Raw genomic sequence first — 24,685 nt, 5'->3', positions numbered from 1 at the left:
TGTGTTTCATAGTCAATGTGAAGGTCAAAGGAATACTTTGAACCTGCAGTGGTGTATCGGAAACTATTACTGGTCTCACAGGGAATGCTCAAATCACCGACTGTAAGAAGTGTCTCTATTCTTGTACTCAAAGCGGCATTTTGCCTTTTCTATTTAATTCCGATGCGATTTCTTTGTTTCATCGTCACTGTAAAGGTCCAAGGAATACATTGAACCTGCAGTGGTGTATCGGAAACTAATACAGCTCTCAGAGGCAATGCTCAAAGCACCGACTGTAAGAAGCGTCTCTATTCTTGTACTCAAGGCGTCATTTTGCCTTTTATATTTAATTCCGATGTAATTTCAGTTTTCCATCGTCAATGCGTATGACAAGGAATTCATTGAAGCTGCAGTGGTTTATCGGAAATTAAAACTGGTCTCACAGGTAATGCTCAAAGCACTGACTGTAAGAAGAGTCTCTATTCTTGTACTTAAGGCGGCATCGTGCTTTTTGTATTTAAATCCGATGCGATTTCTGTGTTTCATCGTCAATGTGAAGCTGCAAGCAATACATTGAACCTGCAGTGGTGTATCGCAAACTAATACTGGTCTCACAGGGAACGCTCAAAGCACCGACTGTAAGAAGAGTCTCTATTCATGTACTTAAGTCGGCATTGTGCCTATTGTATTTAATTGCGATGCGATTTCTTTGTTTCATTGTCAATGTGAAGGTCCCACGAATACATTGAACCTGCAGTGGTGTATCGGAAATTAATACTGGTCGCACAGGAAAGGATCAAGACACAGACTCTAAGAAGTCCTACTCTTCTTGCACTTAAGGCGGCATTGTGCCTTTTGTATTTAATTCCGATGTAATTTCAGTGTATCATCGTCAATGTGTATGTCCAAGGAATACATTGAGCCTGCAGTGGTGTATCGGAAACTAATACTGGTCTCACAGGGAATGCACAAAGCACCGTCTGTAAGAAGAGTCTCTATTCTTGTACTTAATGCGGCATGCTGCCTTTTGTATTTAATTCCGATGCGATTTCTGTGTTTCATCGTCAATGTAAAGGTCCTAGGAATATATTGAACCTGCAGTTGTGTATCGGAAACAAAAACTGGTCTCACAGGGAGTTCTCAAAGCACCGACTGTAAGAAGAGTCTCTATTCTTGTACTTAAGGCGGCATTGTGCCTTTTGTATTTAAATCCGATGCGATTTCTGTGTTTCATAGTCAATGTGAAGGTCCAAGGAATACTTTGAACCTGCAGTGGTGTATCGGAAACTATTACTGGTCTCACAGGGAATGCTCAAAACACCGACTGTAAGAAGTGTCTCTATTCTTGTACTCAAGGCGGCATTTTGCCTTTTCTATTTAATTCCGATGCGATTTCTGTGTTTCATCGTCACTGTGAAGGTCCAAGGAATATATTGAACATGCAGTGGTGTTTCGGAAACTATTACTGGTCTCACAGGGAATGCTCAAAGCACCGACTGTAAGAAGAGTCTCTATTCTTGTACTTAAGGCGGCATTGTGCCTTTTGTATTTAAATCCGATGCGATTTCTGTGTTTCATAGTCAATGTGAAGGTCCAAGGAATTCTTTGAACCTGCAGTGGTGTATCGGAAACTATTACTGGTCTCACAGGGAATGCTCAAAACACCGACTGTAAGAAGTGTCTCTATTCTTGTACTCAAGGCGGCATTTTGCCTTTTCTATTTAATTCCGATGCGATTTCTGTGTTTCATCGTCACTGTGAAGGTCCAAGGAAAATATTGAACATGCAGTGGTGTTTCGGAAACTATTACTGGTCTCACAGGGAATGCTCAAAGCACCGACTGTAAGAAGACTCTCTATTCTTGTACTTAAGGCGGCATTGTGCCTTTTGTATTTAAATCCGATGCGATTTCTGTGTTTCATAGTCAATGTGAAGGTCCAAGGAATACTTTGAACCTGCAGTGGTGTATCGGAAACTATTGCTGGTCTCACAGGGAATGCTCAAAACACCGACTGTAAGAAGTGTCTCTATTCTTGTACTCAAGGCGGCATTTTGCCTTTTCTATTTAATTCCGATGCGATTTCTGTGTTTCATCGTCAATGTGAAGGTCCAAGGAATACATTGAACCTGTAGTGGTGTATCGGAAACTAATACTGGTCTCACAGGGAGTGCACAAAGCACCGACTGTAAGAAGAGTCTCTATTCTTGATCTTAAGGCGGCATTGTGCCTTTTGTATTTAAATCCGATGCTATTTCTGTGTTTCATAGTCAATGTGAAGGTCCAAGGAATACATTGAACCTGCAGTGGTGTATAGGAAACTAATACTGCTCTCAGAGGCAATGCTCAAAGCACCGACTGTAAGAAGTGTATCTATTCTTGTACTTAAGGAGGCATTGTGCCTTTTGCATTTCAATCCGATGCGATTTCTGTGTTTCATAGTCAATGTGAAGGTCCAAGGAATACATTGAACCTGCAGTGGTCTCACCGGGAGTGCTCAAAGCGATTTCTGTGTTTCATTGTCAATATGAAGGTCCAAGGAATACACTGAACCTGCAGTTGTGTATCGGAAACTAATACTGGTCTCACAAGGAAAGCTCAAAGCACCGACTGTAAGAAGAGACTCTATTCTTGCAGTTAAGGCGGCATTGTGCCTTTTGTAATTAATTCCGATGTAATTTCAGTGTTTCATCGTCAATGTGTATGTCCAAGGAATACATTGAACCTGCAGTTGTGTATCGGAAACTAATACTGGTCACACAGGGAATGCTCAAAGCACCGAGTGTAAGAAAAGTCTCTATTCTTGTAATTAAGGCGGCATTCTGCCTTTTGTATTTAATTCCGATGCGATTTCTGTGTTTCATCGTCATTGTGACGGTCCAAGGAATACATTGAACCTGCAGTGGTGTATCTGAAACTAATACTGGTCTCACAGGGAGTGCTCAAAGCACCGACTGTAAGAAGAGTCTCTATTCCTGTACTTAGGGCGGCATTGTGCCTTTTGTATTTAAATCCGATGCGATTTCTGTGTTTCATAGTCAATGTGAAGGTCCAAGGAATATATTGAACATGCAGTGGTGTATCGGAAACTAATACTGGTCTCACAGGAAAGGGTCAAAGAATGGACTCTAAGAAGACTCATTCTTCTTGCATTAAGGCGGCATTGTGTCTTTTGTATTTAATACCGATGTAATTTCAGTGTTTCATCGTCATTGTGTATGTCCAGGGAAAACATTGAACCTGCAGTGGTGTATCGGAGACTAATACTGGTCTCACAGGGAATGCTCAAAGCACCGACTGTAAGAAGAGTCTCTATTCTAGTACTTAAGGCGGCATTGTGCCTTTTGAATTTAATTCCGATGCGATTTCTGTGTTTCATAGTCAATGTGAAGGTCCAAGGAATACTTTGAACCTGCAGTGGTGTATCGGAAACTAATACTGCTCTCAGAGGGAATCCTCAAGGCTCCGACTGTAAGAAGTGTCTCTATTCTTGTACTTAAGGCGGCATTGTGCCTTTTGTATTTAATTCCGATGCGATTTCTGTGTTTCATAGTCAATGTGAAGGTCCAAGGAATACTTTGAACCAGCAGTGGTGTATCGGAAACTAATACTGGTCTCAGAGGTAATGCTCAAAGCACCGACTGAGAGAAGTGTCTCTATTCTTGTACTTAAGGCGGCATTGTGCCTTTTGTATTTAATTCCGATGCGATTTCTGTGTTTCATTGTCAATGTGAAGGTCCAAGGAATACATTGAACCCGCAGTGGTGTATCGGAAACTATTACTGGTCTCACAGGGAATGCTCAAGCACCGACTGTACGAAGAGCCTCTACTCTTGTAATTAAGGCGGCATTGTGCCTTTTGTATTTAGTTCCGATACGATTTCAGTGTATCTTCGTCAATGTGAAGGTCCAAGTTATAGATTAAACCTGCAGTGGTGTATCGGAAACTAATACTGGTCTCACAGGAAAGGATCAAGGCACAGACACTAAGAAGTCTCACTCCTCACGCACTCATGGCGGCATTGTGCCTTTTGTATTTAATTCAGATGTAATTTTAGTATTTCATCGTCAATGTGTATGTCCAAGGAATACATTGAACCTGCAGTGGTGTATCGGAAACTAATACTAGTCTCAGAGGGAATGCTCAAAGCACCGACTGTAAGAAGAGTCTCTATTCGTGTACTTAAGGCAGCATTGTGCCTTTTGTATGTAATTCCGATGTGATTTCTGTGTTTCATCGTGAGTGTGAAGGTCCAAGGAATACATTGAACCGGCAGTGGTGTATCGGAAACTAATACTGGTCTCACAGGAAATGCTCAAAACACCGACTGTAAGAAGAGTCTCTATTCTTGTACTTAAGGCGGCTTTGTGCCTTTTGCATGTAATTCCGATGCGATTTCTGTGTTTCATAGTCAATGTGAAGGTCCAAGGAATACTTTGAACCTGCAGTGGTGTATCGGAAACTAATACTGGTCTCACAGGGAAAGCTCAATGCACCGGCTGTAAGAAGAGTCTCTATTCTTGTACTTAAGGCGGCATTGAGCCTTTTGTATTTAATTCCGATGCGATTTCTGTGTTTCATAGTCAATGTGAAGGTCCAAGGAATACATTGAACCTGCAGTGTAGTATCGGAAACTAATACTGGTCACACAGGGAGTGTTCAAGGCACATACTGTAGAAGAGTCTCTGATCATGTACTATTCGCGGCATTGTGCGTCTTGTATTTAATTCCGATGTAATTTCGGTGTTTCATCGTCAATGTGTATGACAAGGAATACATTGAACCTGCAGTTGTTTATTGGAAACTAATACTGGTCTCACAGGGAATGCTCAAAGCACCGACTGTAAGAAGAGTCTCTATTCCTGTACTTAAGGCGGCATTGTGCCTTTTGTATGTAATTCCGATGCGATTTCTGTGTTTCATCGTGAATGTGAAGGTCCAAGGAATACATTGAACCTGCAGTGGTGTATCGGTAACTAATGCTGGTCTCACAGGAAAGGATCAAGGCACAGACTCTAAGAAGTCTCACGCTTCTAGCACTTAAGGCGGCATTGTGCCTTTTGTATTTAATTCCGATGTAATTTCAGTATCTCATCGTCAATGTGTATGTCCAAGGAATACATTGAACCTACAGTGGTGAATCGGAATCTAATACTGGTCTCACAGGGAATGCTCAAAGCACCGACTGTAAGAAGAGTCTCTTTTCTTGTACTTATGGCATCATTGTGCCTTTTTTATTTAATTCCGATGCGATTTCAGTGTTTCATCGTCATTTGGTGAAGGTCCAAGAAATACATTGAACCTGCAGTGGTGTATCGAAAACTAATACTGCACTCAGAGGGAATCCTCAAGGCTCCGACTGTAAGAAGTGTCTCTATTCTTGTACTTAAGGCGGCATTGTGCCTTTTGTATTTAATTCCGATGCGATTTCTGTGTATCTTTGTCAATATGAAGGTCCAAGGAATACACTGAACCTGCAGTTGTGTATCGGAAACTAATACTGGTCTCACAGGGAATGCTCAAAGCACCGACTGTAAGAAGAGTCTCTATTCTTGCACTTAAGGCGGCATTGTGCCTTTTGTATTTAATTCCGATGTAATTTCTGTGTTTCATCGTCAATGTGAAGGTCCAAGGAATATATTGAAGCTGCAGTGGTGTATCGGAAACTAATACTGGTCTCACAGGGAGTGTTCAAAGCACCGACTGTAAGAAGAGTCTGTATTCATGTACGTAAGGCGGCATTGTGTTTTTGTAATTAATTCCGATGTAATTTCAGTGTTTCATCGTCAATGTGTATGTCCAAGGAATACATTGAACCTGCAGTGGTGTATCGGAAACTAATACTGGTCTCACAGGGAATGCTCAAAGCACCGACCGAAAGAAGAGTCTCTATTCTTGTACTTAAGGCGGCATTCTGCCTTTTGTATTTAATTCCGATGCGATTTCTGTGTTTCATCGTCAATGTGAAAGTCCAAGGAATACATTGAACCTGCAGTGGTGTATCTGAAACTAATACTGGTCTCACAGGGAGTGCTCAAAGCACCGACTGTAAGAAGAGTCTCTATTCTTGTACTTAAGGCGGCATTGTGCCTTTAGTATTTAAATCCGATGCGATTTCTGTGTTTCATAGTCAATGTGAAGGTCCAAGGAATATATTGAACCAGCAGTGGTGTATCGGAAACTAATACTGGTCTCAGAGGCAATGCTCAAAGCACCGACTGTAAGAAGAGTCTCCATACTTGTACTTAAGGCGGCATTGTGCATTTTGTATTTAATTCCGATGCGATTTCTGTGTTTCATAGTCAATGTGAAGGTACAAGGAATACATTGAACCTGCTGTGGTGTATCGGAAACTAATACTGGACTCACAGAGAATGGTCAAAGCGCCGACTGTAAGAAGAGTCTCTATACTTGTACTTAAGGCGGCATTGTGCCTTTTGTATTTAATTCCGATGCGGTTTCTGTATTTCATCGCCAATGTGAAGGTCCAAGGAATACATTGAACCTGCAGTGGTGTATCGGAAACTAATGCTGGTCTCACAGGAAAGGATCAAGGCACAGACTCTAAGAAGTCTCACTCTTCTAGCACTTAAGGCGGCACTGTGCCTTTTGTATTTAATTCCGATACGATTTCTGTGTTTCATAGACAATGTGAAGTTCCAAGGAATACTTTGAACCTGCAGTGGTGTATCGGAAACTAATACCGCTCTCAGAGGGAATGCTCAAAGCACCGACTGTAAGAAGTGTCTCTATTCTTGTACTTAAGGCGGCATTATGCTTTTTGTATTTATTTCCGATGCGATTTCTGTGTTTCAAAGTCAATGTGAAGGTCCAAGGAATACATTGAACCTGCAGTGGTGTATCGGAAACTAATATTGGACTCACAGGGAAAGCTCAAAGCACCGACTGTAAGAAGAGTCTCTATTCTTGTACTTAAGTCTTCCTTGTGCCTTTTGTATTTAATTCCGATGCAATTTCCGTGTTTCATAGTCAATGTGAAGGTCCAAGGAATACCTTGAACCTGCAGTGGTGTATCGGAAACTAATACTGCCGTCAGAGGCAATGCTCAAATCACCGACTGTAAGAAGTGTCTCTATTCTTGTACTTAAGGCAGCATTGTGCCTTTCGTATTTAATTCCGATGCGATTTCTATGTTTCATCGTGAATGTGAACGTCCAAGGAATACATTGATCCTGCAGTGGTGTATCGGAAACTAATGCTGGTCTCACAGGAAAGGATCAAGGCACAGACTCTAAGAGGTCTCACTCTCCTAGAATTTAAGGCGGCATTGTGCCTTTTGTATTTAATTCCGAAGTAATGTCAGTATTTCATCGACAATGTGTATGTCCAAGGAATACATTGAACCTACAGTGGTGTATCGGAAACTAATACTGGTCTCACAGGGAATGCTCAAAGCACCCACTGTAAGAAGAGTGTCTTTTCTTGTACTTATGGCATCATTGTGCCTTTTTTATTTAATTCCGATGGGATTTCTGTGTTTCATCGTCAATGTGAAGGTCCAAGGAATACATTGAACCTGCAGTGGTGTATCGGAAACTAATACTGGTCTCACAGGGAAAGCTCAAAGAACCGACTGTAAGAAGTGTCTCTAATCTTGTACTTAAGGCGGCTTTGTGCCTTTTGCATTTAATTCCGATGCGATTTCTGTGTTTCATAGTCAATGTGAAGGTCCAAGGAATACTTTGAACCTGCAGTGGTGTATCGAAAACTAATACTGGTCTCACAGGGAAAGCTCAAAGCACCGGCTGTAAGAAGAGTCTCTAATCTTGTACTTAAGGCGGCATTGTGCCTTTTGTATTTATTTCCGATGTGATTTCTGTGTTTCATCGTCAATGTGAAGGTCCAAGGAATACATTGAACCTGCAGTGGTGTATCGGAAACTAATACTGGTCTCACAGAGAATGCTCAAAGCACCGAATGTAAGAAGAGTCTCTATACTTGTACTTAAGGTGGCATTGTGCATTTTGTATTTAATTCCGATGCGATATCTGTGTTTCATAGTCAATGTGAAGGTCCAAGGAATACATTGAACCTGCAGTGGTGTATCGGAAACTAATACTGGTCTCACAGAGAATGCTCAAAGCGCCGACTGTAAGAAGAGTCTCTATACATGTACTTAAGGCGGCATTGTGCCTTTTGTATTTAATTCCGATGCGATTTCTGTATTTCATCGTCAATGTGAAGGTTCAAGAAATACCTTGAACCTGCAGTGGTGTATCGGAAACAAATGCTGGTCTCACAGGAAAGGATCAAGTCACAGACTCTAAGAAGTCTCACTCTTCTAGCACTTAAGGCGGCATTGTGCCTTTTGTATTTGTTTCCGATGTAATTTCAGTATCTCATCGTGAATGTGTATGTCCAAGGAATACATTGAACCTACATTGGTGTATCGGAAACTAATACTGGTCTCACAGGGAATGCTCAAAACACCGACTGTAAGAAGAGTCTCTTTTCTTGTACTTATGGCATCATTGTGCCTTTTTTATTTAATTCCGATGCGATTTCAGTGTTTCATCGTCAATGTGAAGGTCCAAGAAATACATTGAACCTGCAGTGGTGTATCGAAAACTAATACTGCTCTCAGAGGGAATCCTCAAGGCTCCGACTGTAAGAAGTGTCTCTATTCTTGTACTTAAGGCGGCATTGTGCCTTTTGTATTTAATTCCGATGCGATTTCTGTGTTTCTTTGTCAATATGAAGGTCCAAGGAATACACTGAACCTGCAGTTGTGTATCGGAATCTAATACTGGTCTCACAGGGAATGCTCAAAGCACCGACTGTAAGAAGAGTCTCTATTCTTGCACTTAAGGCGGCATTGTGCCTTTTGTATTTAATTCCGATGTAATTTCTGTGTTTCATCGTCAATGTGAAGGTCCAAGGAATACATTGAACCTGCAGTGGTGTATCAGAAACTAATACTGGTATCACAGGGAATGCTAAAAACACCGACTGTAAGAAGAATCTATATTCTTGTACATAAGGCGGCATTGTGCCTTTTGTATTTAATTCCGATGCGATTTCTGTGTTTCATAGACAATGTGAAGGTCCAAGGAATACTTTGAACCTGCAGTGGTGTATCGGTAACTAATACTGCTCTCAGAGGGAATGCTCAAAGCTCCGACTGTAAGAAGTGTCTGTATTCTTGTACTTAAGGCGGCATTGTGCTTTTTGTATTTAATTCCGTTGCGATTTCTGTGTTTCTTAGTCAATGTGAAGGTCCAAGGAATACTTTGAACCTGCTGTGGTGTATCGGAAACTAATACTGGTCTCACAGGGAATGCTCAAAGCACGGACTGTAAGAAGTGTCTCTATTCTTGTACTTAAGGCGGCCTTGTGTCTTTTGTATTTAATTCCGATGCGATTTCTGTGTTTCATAGTCAATGTGAATGTCCAAGGAATACCTTGAACCTGCAGTGGTGTATCGGAAACTAATACTGCTCTCAGAAGCAATGCTCAAAGCACCGTCTGAAAGAAGTGTCTCTATTGTTGTACTTAAGGCGGCATTGTGCCTTTTGTATTTAATCCCGATGCGATTTCTGTGTTTCATCGTGAATGTGAAGGTCCAAGGAATACATTGAACCTGCAGTGGTGTATCGGAAACTATTACTGGTCTCACAGGGAATGCTCAAAGCACCGACTGTAAGAAGAGTCTCTATTCTTGTAATAAAGGCGGCATTGTTCATTTTGTATTTAGTTCCGATGCGATTTCTGTGTTTCATCGTCAATGTGAAGGTCCAAGGAATACATTGAACCTGCAGTGGTGTATCGGAATCTAATACTGGTCTCACAGGAAAGGATCAAGGCACAGACTCAAAGAAGTCTCAGTCTACTATCACTTAAGGCGGCATTTTGCCTATTGTATTTAATTCCGATGTAATTTCAGTATTTCATCGTCAATGTGTATGTCCAAGGAATACATTGAACCTGCAGTGTTGTATCGCAAACTAATACTGGTCTCACAGGTAATGCTCAAATAACCGACTGTAAGTAGAGTCTCTATTCTTGAACTTAAGGCGGCATTATGCCTTTTGTATTTAATTCCGATGAGATTTCTGTGTTTCATCGTCAATGTGAAGGTCCAAGGAATACACTAAACCTGAAGTGGTGTATCGGAAACTAATACTGGGCTCACAGGAAATGCTCAAAACACCGACTGTAAAAAGAGTCTCTATTCTTGTACTAAAGGCGGCTTTGTGCCTTTTGCATTTAATTCCGATGCGATTCCTGTGTTTCATAGTCAATGTGAAGGTCCAAGTAATACTTTGAACCAGCAGTGGTGTATCGGAAACTAATACTGGTCTCACAGGGAATGCTCAAAGCACCGACTGTAAGAAGAGTCTCTATTCTTGTACTTAAGGCGGCATTGTGCCTTTTGTATTTAATTCCCATGTAATTTCAGTGTTTCATCGTCAATGTTTACGTCCAAGGAATACATTGAACCTGCAGTGGTGTATTGGAAACTAATACTAGTCTCACAGGGAATGCTCAAAGCACCAACTGTAAGAAGTGTCTCTATTCCTGTACTTAAGGCGGCATTGTGCCTCTTGTATTTAATTCCGATGCGATCTCTGGGTTTCATCGTGAATGTAAACGTCCATGGAATACATTGAACCTGCAGTGGTGTATCGGGAACTAATACTGGTCTCACAGGGAATGCTCAAAGCACCGACTGGAAGAAGAGCCTCTATTCTTGTACTTAAGGCGGCATTGTGCCTTTTGTATTTAAATCCGATGCGATTTCTGTGTTTCATCGTCAACGTAAAGGTCAAAGGAATACATTGAACCTGCAGGGGTGTATCGGAAGCTAATACTGGTCTCACAGGGAATGCTCAAAACACTGACTGTAGGAAGAGTCTCTATTCTTGTACTTAAGGCGTCATTGTGCTTTTTGTATTTAATTCCGATGCAATTTCTGTTTTTTATCGTCAATGTGAGGGTCCAAGGAATACATTGAACCTGCTGTGGTGTATCGGAAACTAATTCTGGACTCACAGGAAACGATCAAAGAATGGACTCTATGAAGTCTCACTCTTCTTGCATTAAGGCGGCGTTGTGTCTTTTGTATTTAATTCCGACGTAATTTCAGTGTTTCATCGTCATTGTGTATGTCCAAGGAATACATTGCACCTGCAGTGCTGTATCAGAATGTAATACTGGTCTCACAGGGAATGCTCAAAGCACCAACTGTAAGAAGAGTCTCTATTCTTGTACTTAAGGCGGCATTGTGCCTTTTGTATTTAATTCCGATGCGATTTCTGTGTTTCTTCGCAAATGTGAAGGTCCAAGGAATGCATTGAACCTGCAGTGGTGTATCGGAAACTAATTTTGGTCTCACAGGGAATGCTCAAAGCACAGTCTGTAGGAAGAGTCAATGTTTTTGTACTTAAGGCGGCATTGTGCCTTTTGTATTTAATTCCGATGCGATTTCTATGTTTCATCGTCAATGTGAAGGTCCATGGAATACATTGAATCTGCAGTGGTGTATCGGATACTAATACTGGTCTCACTATAAAGGATCAAAGCACTGACTCTAAGAAGTCTCACTCTTCTTGCAATAAAGCGGCATTGTGCCTTTTGTATTTAATTCCAATGTAATTTCAGTGTTTGATCGTCAATGTGAATGTCCAAGGAATACATTGAACTTGCAGCTGTGTATTGGAAACCAATATTGGTCTCACAGGGAATGCTCAAAGCAACGACTGTAAGAAGAGTCTCCTCTCCCTCACTTAAGGCGGTTTTGTGCCTATTGTATTTAATTCCGATGCGATTTCTGTGTTTCATCGTGAATGTGAAGCTCCGAGGAATACATTGAATCTGCAGTTGTGTATCGGAAGCTAATACTGGTCTCACAGGGAATGCTCCAAGCACCGACTGTAAGAAGAGTCTCTATTCCTGTACTTAGGGCGGCATTGTGCCTTTTGTATTTAAATCCGATGCGATTTCTGTGTTTCATAGTCAATGTGAAGGTCCAAGGAATATATTGAACATGCAGTGGTGTATCGGAAACTAATACTGGTCTCACAGGAAAGGGTCAAAGAATGGACTCTAAGAAGACTCATTCTTCTTGCATTAAGGCGGCATTGTGTCTTTTGTATTTAATACCGATGTAATTTCAGTGTTTCATCGTCATTGTGTATGTCCAGGGAAAACATTGAACCTGCAGTGGTGTATCGGAAACTAATACTGGTCTCACAGGGAATGCTCAAAGCACCGACTGTAAGAAGAGTCTCTATTCTAGTACTTAAGGCGGCATTGTGCCTTTTGAATTTAATTCCGATGCGATTTCTGTGTTTCATAGTCAATGTGAAGGTCCAAGGAATACTTTGAACCTGCAGTGGTGTATCGGAAACTAATACTGCTCTCAGAGGGAATCCTCAAGGCTCCGACTGTAAGAAGTGTCTCTATTCTTGTACTTAAGGCGGCATTGTGCCTTTTGTATTTAATTCCGATGCGATTTCTGTGTTTCATAGTCAATGTGAAGGTCCAAGGAATACTTTGAACCAGCAGTGGTGTATCGGAAACTAATACTGGTCTCAGAGGTAATGCTCAAAGCACCGACTGAGAGCAGTGTCTCTATTCTTGTACTTAAGGCGGCATTGTGCCTTTTGTATTTAATTCCGATGCGATTTCTGTGTTTCATTGTCAATGTGAAGGTCCAAGGAATACATTGAACCCGCAGTGGTGTATCGGAAACTATTACTGGTCTCACAGGGAATGCTCAAGCACCGACTGTACGAAGAGCCTCTATTCTTGTAATTAAGGCGGCATTGTGCCTTTTGTATTTAGTTCCGATACGATTTCAGTGTATCTTCGTCAATGTGAAGGTCCAAGTTATAGATTAAACCTGCAGTGGTGTATCGGAAACTAATACTGGTCTCACAGGAAAGGATCAAGGCACAGACACTAAGAAGTCTCACTCCTCACGCACTCATGGCGGCATTGTGCCTTTTGTATTTAATTCAGATGTAATTTTAGTATTTCATCGTCAATGTGTATGTCCAAGGAATACATTGAACCTGCAGTGGTGTATCGGAAACTAATACTAGTCTCAGAGGGAATGCTCAAAGCACCGACTGTAAGAAGAGTCTCTATTCGTGTACTTAAGGCGGCATTGTGCCTTTTGTATGTAATTCCGATGTGATTTCTGTGTTTCATCGTGAGTGTGAAGGTCCATGAAATACATTGAACCGGCAGTGGTGTATCGGAAACTAATACTGGTCTCACAGGAAATGCTCAAAACACCGACTGTAAGAAGAGTCTCTATTCTTGTACTTAAGGCGGCTTTGTGCCTTTTGCATGTAATTCCGATGCGATTTCTGTGTTTCATAGTCAATGTGAAGGTCCAAGGAATACTTTGAACCTGCAGTGGTGTATCGGAAACTAATACTGGTCTCACAGGGAAAGCTCAATGCACCGGCTGTAAGAAGAGTCTCTATTCTTGTACTTAAGGCGGCATTGAGCCTTTTGTATTTAATTCCGATGCGATTTCTGTGTTTCATAGTCAATGTGAAGGTCCAAGGAATACATTGAACCTGCAGTGTAGTATCGGAAACTAATACTGGTCACACAGGGAGTGTTCAAGGCACATACTGTAGAAGAGTCTCTGATCATGTACTATTCGCGGCATTGTGCGTCTTGTATTTAATTCCGATGTAATTTCGGTGTTTCATCGTCAATGTGTATGACAAGGAATACATTGAACCTGCAGTTGTTTATTGGAAACTAATACTGGTCTCACAGGGAATGCTCAAAGCACCGACTGTAAGAAGAGTCTCTATTCCTGTACTTAAGGCGGCATTGTGCCTTTTGTATGTAATTCCGATGCGATTTCTGTGTTTCATCGTGAATGTGAAGGTCCAAGGAATACATTGAACCTGCAGTGGTGTATCGGTAACTAATGCTGGTCTCACAGGAAAGGATCAAGGCACAGACTCTAAGAAGTCTCACGCTTCTAGCACTTAAGGCGGCATTGTGCCTTTTGTATTTAATTCCGATGTAATTTCAGTATCTCATCGTCAATGTGTATGTCCAAGGAATACATTGAACCTACAGTGGTGAATCGGAATCTAATACTGGTCTCACAGGGAATGCTCAAAGCACCGACTGTAAGAAGAGTCTCTTTTCTTGTACTTATGGCATCATTGTGCCTTTTTTATTTAATTCCGATGCGATTTCAGTGTTTCATCGTCATTTGGTGAAGGTCCAAGAAATACATTGAACCTGCAGTGGTGTATCGAAAACTAATACTGCACTCAGAGGGAATCCTCAAGGCTCCGACTGTAAGAAGTGTCTCTATTCTTGTACTTAAGGCGGCATTGTGCCTTTTGTATTTAATTCCGATGCGATTTCTGTGTATCTTTGTCAATATGAAGGTCCAAGGAATACACTGAACCTGCAGTTGTGTATCGGAAACTAATACTGGTCTCACAGGGAATGCTCAAAGCACCGACTGTAAGAAGAGTCTCTATTCTTGCACTTAAGGCGGCATTGTGCCTTTTGTATTTAATTCCGATGTAATTTCTGTGTTTCATCGTCAATGTGAAGGTCCAAGGAATATATTGAAGCTGCAGTGGTGTATCGGAAACTAATACTGGTCTCACAGGGAGTGCTCAAAGCACCGACTGTAAGAAGAGTCTGTATTCATGTACGTAAGGCGGCATTGTGTTTTTGTATTTAATTCCGATGCGATTTCTGTGTTTCATTGTCAATATGAAGGTCCAAGGAATACACTGAATCTGCAGTTGTGTATCGGGAACTAATACTGGTCCCACAGGGAATGCTCAAAGCACCGACTGTAAGAAGAGACTCTATTCTTGCACTTAAGGCGGCATTGTGCCTTTTGTAATTAATTCCGATGTAATTTCAGTGTTTCATCGTCAATGTGTATGTCCAAGGAATACATTGAACCTGCAGTGGTGTATCGGAAACTAATACTGGTCTCACAGGGAATGCTCAAAGCACCGACCGAAAGAAGAGTCTCTATTCTTGTACTTAAGGCGGCATTCTGCCTTTTGTATTTAATTCCGATGCGATTTCTGTGTTTCATCGTCAATGTGAAAGTCCAAGGAATACATTGAACCTGCAGTGGTGTATCTGAAACTAATACTGGTCTCACAGGGAGTGCTCAAAGCACCGACTGTAAGAAGAGTCTCTATTCTTGTACTTAAGGCGGCATTGTGCCTTTAGTATTTAAATCCGATGCGATTTCTGTGTTTCATAGTCAATGTGAAGGTCCAAGGAATATATTGAACCAGCAGTGGTGTATCGGAAACTAATACTGGTCTCAGAGGCAATGCTCAAAGCACCGACTGTAAGAAGAGTCTCCATACTTGTACTTAAGGCGGCATTGTGCATTTTGTATTTAATTCCGATGCGATTTCTGTGTTTCATAGTCAATGTGAAGGTACAAGGAATACATTGAACCTGCTGTGGTGTATCGGAAACTAATACTGGACTCACAGAGAATGGTCAAAGCGCCGACTGTAAGAAGAGTCTCTATACTTGTACTTAAGGCGGCATTGTGCCTTTTGTATTTAATTCCGATGCGGTTTCTGTATTTCATCGCCAATGTGAAGGTCCAAGGAATACATTGAACCTGCAGTGGTGTATCGGAAACTAATGCTGGTCTCACAGGAAAGGATCAAGGCACAGACTCTAAGAAGTCTCACTCTTCTAGCACTTAAGGCGGCACTGTGCCTTTTGTATTTAATTCCGATACGATTTCTGTGTTTCATAGACAATGTGAAGTTCCAAGGAATACTTTGAACCTGCAGTGGTGTATCGGAAACTAATACCGCTCTCAGAGGGAATGCTCAAAGCACCGACTGTTAGAAGTGTCTCTATTCTTGTACTTAAGGCGGCATTATGCTTTTTGTATTTATTTCCGATGCGATTTCTGTGTTTCAAAGTCAATGTGAAGGTCCAAGGAATACATTGAACCTGCAGTGGTGTATCGGAAACTAATATTGGACTCACAGGGAAAGCTCAAAGCACCGACTGTAAGAAGAGTCTCTATTCTTGTACTTAAGTCTTCCTTGTGCCTTTTGTATTTAATTCCGATGCAATTTCCGTGTTTCATAGTCAATGTGAAGGTCCAAGGAATACCTTGAACCTGCAGTGGTGTATCGGAAACTAATACTGCCGTCAGAGGCAATGCTCAAATCACCGACTGTAAGAAGTGTCTCTATTCTTGTACTTAAGGCAGCATTGTGCCTTTCGTATTTAATTCCGATGCGATTTCTATGTTTCATCGTGAATGTGAACGTCCAAGGAATACATTGAACCTGCAGTGGTGTATCGGAAACTAATGCTGGTCTCACAGGAAAGGATCAAGGCACAGACCCTAAGAGGTCTCACTCTCCTAGAATTTAAGGCGGCATTGTGCCTTTTGTATTTAATTCCGATGTAATGTCAGTATTTCATCGACAATGTGTATGTCCAAGGAATACATTGAACCTACAGTGGTGTATCGGAAACTAATACTGGTCTCACAGGGAATGCTCAAAGCACCCACTGTAAGAAGAGTGTCTTTTCTTGTACTTATGGCATCATTGTGCCTTTTTTATTTAATTCCGATGGGATTTCTGTGTTTCATCGTCAATGTGAAGGTCCAAGGAATACATTGAACCTGCAGTGGTGTATCGGAAACTAATACTGGTCTCACAGGGAAAGCTCAAAGAACCGACTGTAAGAAGTGTCTCTAATCTTGTACTTAAGGCGGCTTTGTGCCTTTTGCATTTAATTGCGATGCGATTTCTGTGTTTCATAGTCAATGTGAAGGTCCAAGGAATACTTTGAACCTGCAGTGGTGTATCGAAAACTAATACTGGTCTCACAGGGAAAGCTCAAAGCACCGGCTGTAAGAAGAGTCTCTAATCTTGTACTTAAGGCGGCATTGTGCCTTTTGTATTTATTTCCGATGCGATTTCTGTGTTTCATCGTCAATGTGAAGGTCCAAGGAATACATTGAACCTGCAGTGGTGTATCGGAAACTAATACTGGTCTCACAGAGAATGCTCAAAGCACCGAATGTAAGAAGAGTCTCTATACTTGTACTTAAGGTGGCATTGTGCATTTTGTATTTAATTCCGATGCGATATCTGTGTTTCATAGTCAATGTGAAGGTCCAAGGAATACATTGAACCTGCAGTGGTGTATCGGAAACTAATACTGGTCTCACAGAGAATGCTCAAAGCGCCGACTGTAAGAAGAGTCTCTATACATGTACTTAAGGCGGCATTGTGCCTTTTGTATTTAATTCCGATGCGATTTCTGTATTTCATCGTCAATGTGAAGGTCCAAGAAATACATTGAACCTGCAGTGGTGTATCGGAAACAAATGCTGGTCTCACAGGAAAGGATCAAGTCACAGACTCTAAGAAGTCTCACTCTTCTAGCACTTAAGGCGGCATTGTGCCTTTTGTATTTGTTTCCGATGTAATTTCAGTATCTCATCGTGAATGTGTATGTCCAAGGAATACATTGAACCTACAGTGGTGTATCGGAAACTAATACTGGTCTCACAGGGAATGCTCAAAACACCGACTGTAAGAAGAGTCTCTTTTCTTGTACTTATGGCATCATTGTGCCTTTTTTATTTAATTCCGATGCGATTTCAGTGTTTCATCGTCAATGTGAAGGTCCAAGAAATACATTGAACCTGCAGTGGTGTATCGAAAACTAATACTGCTCTCAGAGGGAATCCTCAAGGCTCCGACTGTAAGAAGTGTCTCTATTCTTGTACTTAAGGCGGCATTGTGCCTTTTGTATTTAATTCCGATGCGATTTCTGTGTTTCTTTGTCAATATGAAGGTCCAAGGAATACACTGAACCTGCAGTTGTGTATCGGAATCTAATACTGGTCTCACAGGGAATGCTCAAAGCACCGACTGTAAGAAGAGTCTCTATTCTTGCACTTAAGGCGGCATTGTGCCTTTTGTATTTAATTCCGATGCGATTTCTGTGTTTCATAGACAATGTGAAGGTCCAAGGAATACTTTGAACCTGCAGTGGTGTATCGGTAACTAATACTGCTCTCAGAGGGAATGCTCAAAGCTCCGACTGTAAGAAGTGTCTGTATTCTTGTACTTAAGGCGGCATTGTGCTTTTTGTATTTAATTCCGTTGCGATTTCTGTGTTTCTTAGTCAATGTGAAGGTCCAAGGAATACTTTGAACCTGCTGTGGTGTATCGGAAACTAATACTGGTCTCACAGGGAATGCTCAAAGCACGGACTGTAAGAAGTGTCTCTATTCTTGTACCTAAGGCGGCCTTGTGTCTTTTGTATTTAATTCCGATGCGATTTCTGTGTTTCATAGTCAATGTGAATGTCCAAGGAATACCTTGAACCTGCAGTGGTGTATCGGAAACTAATACTGCTCTCAGAAGCAATGCTCAAAGCACCGTCTGAAAGAAGTGTCTCTATTGTTGTACTTAAGGCGGCATTGTGCCTTTTGTATTTAATCCCGATGCGATTTCTGTGTTTCATCGTGAATGTGAAGGTCCAAGGAATACATTGAACCTGCAGTGGTGTATCGGAAACTATTACTGGTCTCACAGGGAATGCTCAAAGCACCGACTGTAAGAAGAGTCTCTATTCTTGTAATAAAGGCGGCATTGTGCATTTTGTATTTAGTTCCGATGCGATTTCTGTGTTTCATCGTCAATGTGAAGGTCCAAGGAATACATTGAACCTGCAGTGGTGTATCGGAATCTAATACTGGTCTCACAGGAAAGGATCAAGGCACAGACTCAAAGAAGTCTCAGTCTACTATCACTTAAGGCGGCATTTTGCCTATTGTATTTAATTCCGATGTAATTTCAGTATTTCATCGTCAATGTGTATGTCCAAGGAATACATTGAACCTGCAGTGTTGTATCGCAAACTAATACTGGTCTCACAGGTAATGCTCAAATAACCGACTGTAAGTAGAGTCTCTATTCTTGAACTTAAGGCGGCATTATGCCTTTTGTATTTAATTCCGATGAGATTTCTGTGTTTCATCGTCAATGTGAAGGTCCAAGGAATACACTAAACCTGAAGTGGTGTATCGGAAACTAATACTGGGCTCACAGGAAATGCTCGAAACACCGACTGTAAAAAGAGTCTCTATTCTTGTACTAAAGGCGGCTTTGTGCCTTTTGCATTTAATTCCGATGCGATTCCTGTGTTTCATAGTCAATGTGAAGGTCCAAGTAATACTTTGAACCAGCAGTGGTGTATCGGAAACTAATACTGGTCTCACAGGGAATGCTCAAAGCACCGACTGTAAGAAGAGTCTCTATTCTTGTACTTAAGGCGGCATTGTGCCTTTTGTATTTAATTCCCATGTAATTTCAGTGTTTCATCGTCAATGTTTACGTCCAAGGAATACATTGAACCTGCAGTGGTGTATTGGAAACTAATACTAGTCTCACAGGGAATGCTCAAAGCACCAACTGTAAGAAATGTCTCTATTCCTGTACTTAAGGCGGCATTGTGCCTCTTGTATTTAATTCCGATGCGATCTCTGGGTTTCATCGTGAATGTAAACGTCCATGGAATACATTGAACCTGCAGTGGTGTATCGGGAACTAATACTGGTCTCACAGGGAATGCTCTAAGCACCGACTGGAAGAAGAGCCTCTATTCTTGTACTTAAGGCGGCATTGTGCCTTTTGTATTTAAATCCGATGCGATTTCTGTGTTTCATCGTCAACGTAAAGGTCAAAGGAATACATTGAACCTGCAGGGGTGTATCGGAAACTAATACTGGTCTCACAGGGAATGCTCAAAACACTGACTGTAGGAAGAGTCTCTATTCTTGTACTTAAGGCGTCATTGTGCTTTTTGTATTTAATTCCGATGCAATTTCTGTTTTTTATCGTCAATGTGAGGGTCCAAGGAATACATTGAACCTGCTGTGGTGTATCGGAAACTAATTCTGGACTCACAGGAAACGATCAAAGAATGGACTCTATGAAGTCTCACTCTTCTTGCATTAAGGCGGCGTTGTGTCTTTTGTATTTAATTCCGACGTAATTTCAGTGTTTCATCGTCATTGTGTATGTCCAAGGAATACATTGCACCTGCAGTGCTGTATCAGAATGTAATACTGGTCTCACAGGGAATGCTCAAAGCACCAACTGTAAGAAGAGTCTCTATTCTTGTACTTAAGGCGGCATTGTGCCTTTTGTATTTAATTCCGATGCGATTTCTGTGTTTCTTCGCAAATGTGAAGGTCCAAGGAATGCATTGAACCTGCAGTGGTGTATCGGAAACTAATTTTGGTCTCACAGGGAATGCTCAAAACACAGTCTGTAGGAAGAGTCAATGTCTTTGTACTTAAGGCGGCATTGTGCCTTTTGTATTTAATTCCGATGCGATTTCTATGTTTCATCGTCAATGTGAAGGTCCATGGAATACATTGAATCCGCAGTGGTGTATCGGATACTAATACTGGTCTCACTATAAAGGATCAAAGCACTGACTCTAAGAAGTCTCACTCTTCTTGCAATAAAGCGGCATTGTGCCTTTTGTATTTAATTCCAATGTAATTTCAGTGTTTGATCGTCAATGTGAATGTCCAAGGAATACATTGAACTTGCAGCTGTGTATTGGAAACCAATATTGGTCTCACAGGGAATGCTCAAAGCAACGACTGTAAGAAGAGTCTCCACTCCCTCACTTAAGGCGGTTTTGTGCCTATTGTATTTAATTCCGATGCGATTTCTGTGTTTCATCGTGAATGTGAAGCTCCGAGGAATACATTGAATCTGCAGTTGTGTATCGGAAGCTAATACTGGTCTCACAGGGAATGCTCCAAGCACCGACTGTAAGAAGAGTCTCTATTCTTGTACATAAGGCTCCATTGTGTCTTTTGTATTTAATTCCGATGCGATTTCTGTGATTCATCGTCAATGTGAAGGTCCAAGGAATACATTTAACCTGCAGTGGTGTATCAGAAACTAATACTGGTCTCACAGGAAAGGATCAGAGCACAGACTCTAAGAAGTCTCACTCTTCTTGCACTTAAGGCGGCATTGTCCCTTTTTATTTAATTCCGATGCGATTTCAGTGTTTCTACGTCAATGTGAAGGTCCAAGGAATACATTGAACCTGCAGTGGTGTATCGGAAACTAATACTGGTCTCACAGGGAAAGCTCATAGCGCCGACTGTAAGAAGAGTCTCTATTCTTGTACTTAAGGCGGCATTGTGCCTTTTGTATTTAGTTCCGATGCGATTTCAGTGTTTCATCGTCAATGTGAAGGTCCAAGGAATACATTGAACCTGCAGTGGTGTATCGGAAACTAATACTGGTCTCACAGGAAAGGATCAAAGCATTGACTCAAAGAAGTCTCACTCTTCTTGCAATTAAGGCGGCATTGTGCCTTTTGTATTTAAATCCGATGAAATTTCAGTGTTTGATCGTCAATGTGAATGTCCAAGGAATACATTGAACCTGCAGCTGTGTATCGGAAACTAATACTGGTCTCACAGGGAATGCTCAAAGCATTGACTCTAAGAAGAGTCTCTACTCCCTTCCATAATGCGGTTTTGTGCCTTTTTTATTTAATTCCGGTGCGATTTCTGTGTTTCATCGTCAATGTGAAGCTCCAAGGAATACATTGAATCTGCAGTGGTGTATCGGAAACTAATACTGATCTCACAGGGAATGCTCCAAGTACCGACTGCATGAAGAGTCTGTATTCTTGTACTTAAGGCGCCATTGTGCCTTTTGTGTTTAATTCCGATGCGATTTCTGTGATTCATCGTCAATGTGAAGGTCCAAGGAATACATTGAACCTGCAGTGGTGTATCAGAAACTAATACTGGTTTCACAGGAAAGGATCAAAGCACAGACTCTAAGAAGTCTCACTCTTGTTGCACTTAAGGCGGCATTGTCCCTTTTGAATTAAATTCCGATGCGATTTCTGTGTTTCATAGTCAATGTGAAGCTCCAAGTAATACTTTGAACCTGCAGTGGTGTATCGGAAATTAATACTGGTCTCACAGGGATTGCTGAAAGCACCGACTGTAAGAAGAGTCTCTATTCTTGTACTTAAGGCGGCCTTGTGCCTTTTGTATTAAATTCCGATGCGATTTCTGTGACTCATAGTCAATGTGAAGGTCCAAGGAAAACCTTGAACCTGCAGTGGTGTATCGGAAACTAATACTGCTCTCAGAGGGAATGCTCAAAGCACCGACTGTAAGAAGAGTCTCTATTCTTGTACTTAAGGCGGCATTGTGCCTTTTGTATTTAATGACGATGCGATTTCTGTGTTTCATCGTCAATGTGAAGGGCCAGGGAATACATTGAACCTGCATTGGTGGTTCGGAAACTAATACTGGTCTCACAGGGAATCCTCAAGGTACCGACTGTAAGAAGAGTCTCTATTCTTGTACTTAATGCGGCTTTGTGGCTTTTGCATTGAATTCCGATGCGATCTCTGTGTTTCATAGTCAATGTGAAGGTCCAAGGAATACTTTGAACCTGCAGTTGTGTATCGGAAACTAATACTGGTCTCACAGGAAAGGATCAAGTCACAGACTCTAAGAAGTCTCACTCTTCTAGCACTTAAGGCGGCATTGTGCCTTTTGTATTTAATTCCCATGCGATTTCTGTGTTTCATAGTCAATGTGAAGCTCCAAGCAATACTTTGAACCTGCAGTGGTGTATCGGAAACTAATACTGGTGTCACAGGGATTGCTGAAAGCACCGACTGTAAGAAGAGTCTCTATTCTTGTACTTTAGGTGGCCTTAACCCTTTTGTATTTAATTCCGATGCGATTTCTGAGTCTCATAGTCAACGTGAAGGTCCAAGGAAAACCTTGAACCTGCAGTGGTGTATCGGAAGCTAATACTACTCTCAGAGGGAATGCTCAAAGCACCGACTGTAAGAAGAGTCTCTATTCTTGTAATTAAGGCGGCATTGTGCATTTTGTATTTAATTCCGAAGCGATTTCTGTGTTTCATCGCCAATGTGAAAGTCCAAGGTATACTTTGAACCTGCAGTGGTGTATCGGAAACTAATACTGCTCTCAGAGTGAATGCTCAAAGCACCGACTGTAAGAAGTGTCTCTATTCTTGTACTTAAGGCGTCATTGTGCCTTTTGTATTTAATTCCGATGCGATTAATGTGTTTCATCGTCAATGTCAAGATCCAAGGAATACATTGAACCTGCAGTGGTGTATCGGACACTAATACTGGTCTCACAGGGAATGCTCAAAGCACCGACTGTAAGAAGAGTCTCTATTCTTGTAATTAAGGTGGCATTGTGCCTTTTGTATTTAATTCCGATGCGATTTCTGTGTTTCATCGTCAATGTGAACGTCCAAGGAATACATTGAACCTGCAGTGGTTTATCGCAAACTAATACTGGTTTCACAATGAATGCTCAAACCACCGAAAGTAAGAAGAGTCTCTATTCTTGTACTTAAGGCGGCATTGTGCCTTTTGTATTTAATTCCCATGCAATTTCTGTTTTTCATCGTCAATGGGAGGGTCCAAGTAATTCATTGAACCTGCAGTGGTGTATTGGAAACTAATACTGGACTCACAGGAAAGTATCAAAGAATGGACTTTAAGAAGTCTCACTGTTCTTGCATTAAGGCAGCATTGTGTCTTTTGTATTTTATTCCGATGTAATTTCAGTGTTTCGTCGTCATTGTGTATGTCCAAGGAATACATTGAACCTACAGTGGTGTATCAGAAAGTAATACTGTTCTCACAGGGAATGCTCAAAGCACCGACTGTAAGATGAGTCTCTATTCTTGTACTTAAGGCGGCTTTGTGCCTTTTTTATTTAATTCCGATGCGATTTCTGTGTTTCATCGTCAATGTGAAGGTCCAAGGAATACATTGAACCTGCAGTGGTGTATCGGAAACTAATACTGGGTTCACAGGGAATACTCAAAACACCGACTGTAAGAAGAGTCTCTATTCTTGTACTTAAGGCGGCATTGTGCCTTTTGTGTTTAATTCCGAAGCGATTTCTGTGTTTCTTCGGCAATGTGAAGGTCCAAGGAATACATTGAACCTGCAGTGGTGTATCGGAAACTAATACAGGGGTCACAGGGAATGCTCAAAGCACCGACTGTAAGAAGAGTCTGTATTCTTGTACTTAGGGCGGCATTGTGCCCTTTGCATTTAATTCAAATGCGATTTCTGTCTTTCGTCGCCAATGTGACGGTCCAAGCAATACATTGAACCTGCAGTGGTGGATTTAAATCTAATACTGGTCTCACAGGAAAGGATCAAAGCACAGTCTCTAAGAACACTCACTCTTGTTGCACTTAATGTATCATTGTGCCTTTTGTATTTAATTCCAATGCGATTTCTGTGTTTCATCGTCAATGTGAAGGTCCAAGGAATACATTGAACCTGCAGTGGTGTATCGGAAACTAATACTGGTCTCACAGGGAATGCTCAAAGCACCGACAGTAAGAAGAGGCCCTATTCTTGTAATTAAGGCGGCATTGTGCTTTTTTTTTAAATTCCGATGCGATTTCCTTGTTTTATCGTCAATGTGAATGTTCAAGGAATACATTGAACCTGCAGTGGTGTATGGGAAACTAATACTGGTCTCTCAGGAAAGGATCAAGGCACAGACTCTAAGATGTCTCACTCTTCTAGCCCTTAAGGCGGCATTGTGCCTTTTGTATTTAATTCCGATGTAATTTCAGTATTTCATCGTCAATGTGTAT

The sequence above is a fragment of the Schistocerca serialis genome, chromosome 3, assembly GCF_023864345.2.
Source record: "Schistocerca serialis cubense isolate TAMUIC-IGC-003099 chromosome 3, iqSchSeri2.2, whole genome shotgun sequence".
Lineage (NCBI taxonomy): Eukaryota > Metazoa > Arthropoda > Insecta > Orthoptera > Acrididae > Schistocerca > Schistocerca serialis.
The sequence above is the reverse complement of the archived record's forward strand: the minus strand, read 5'-3'. Positions refer to the sequence as shown.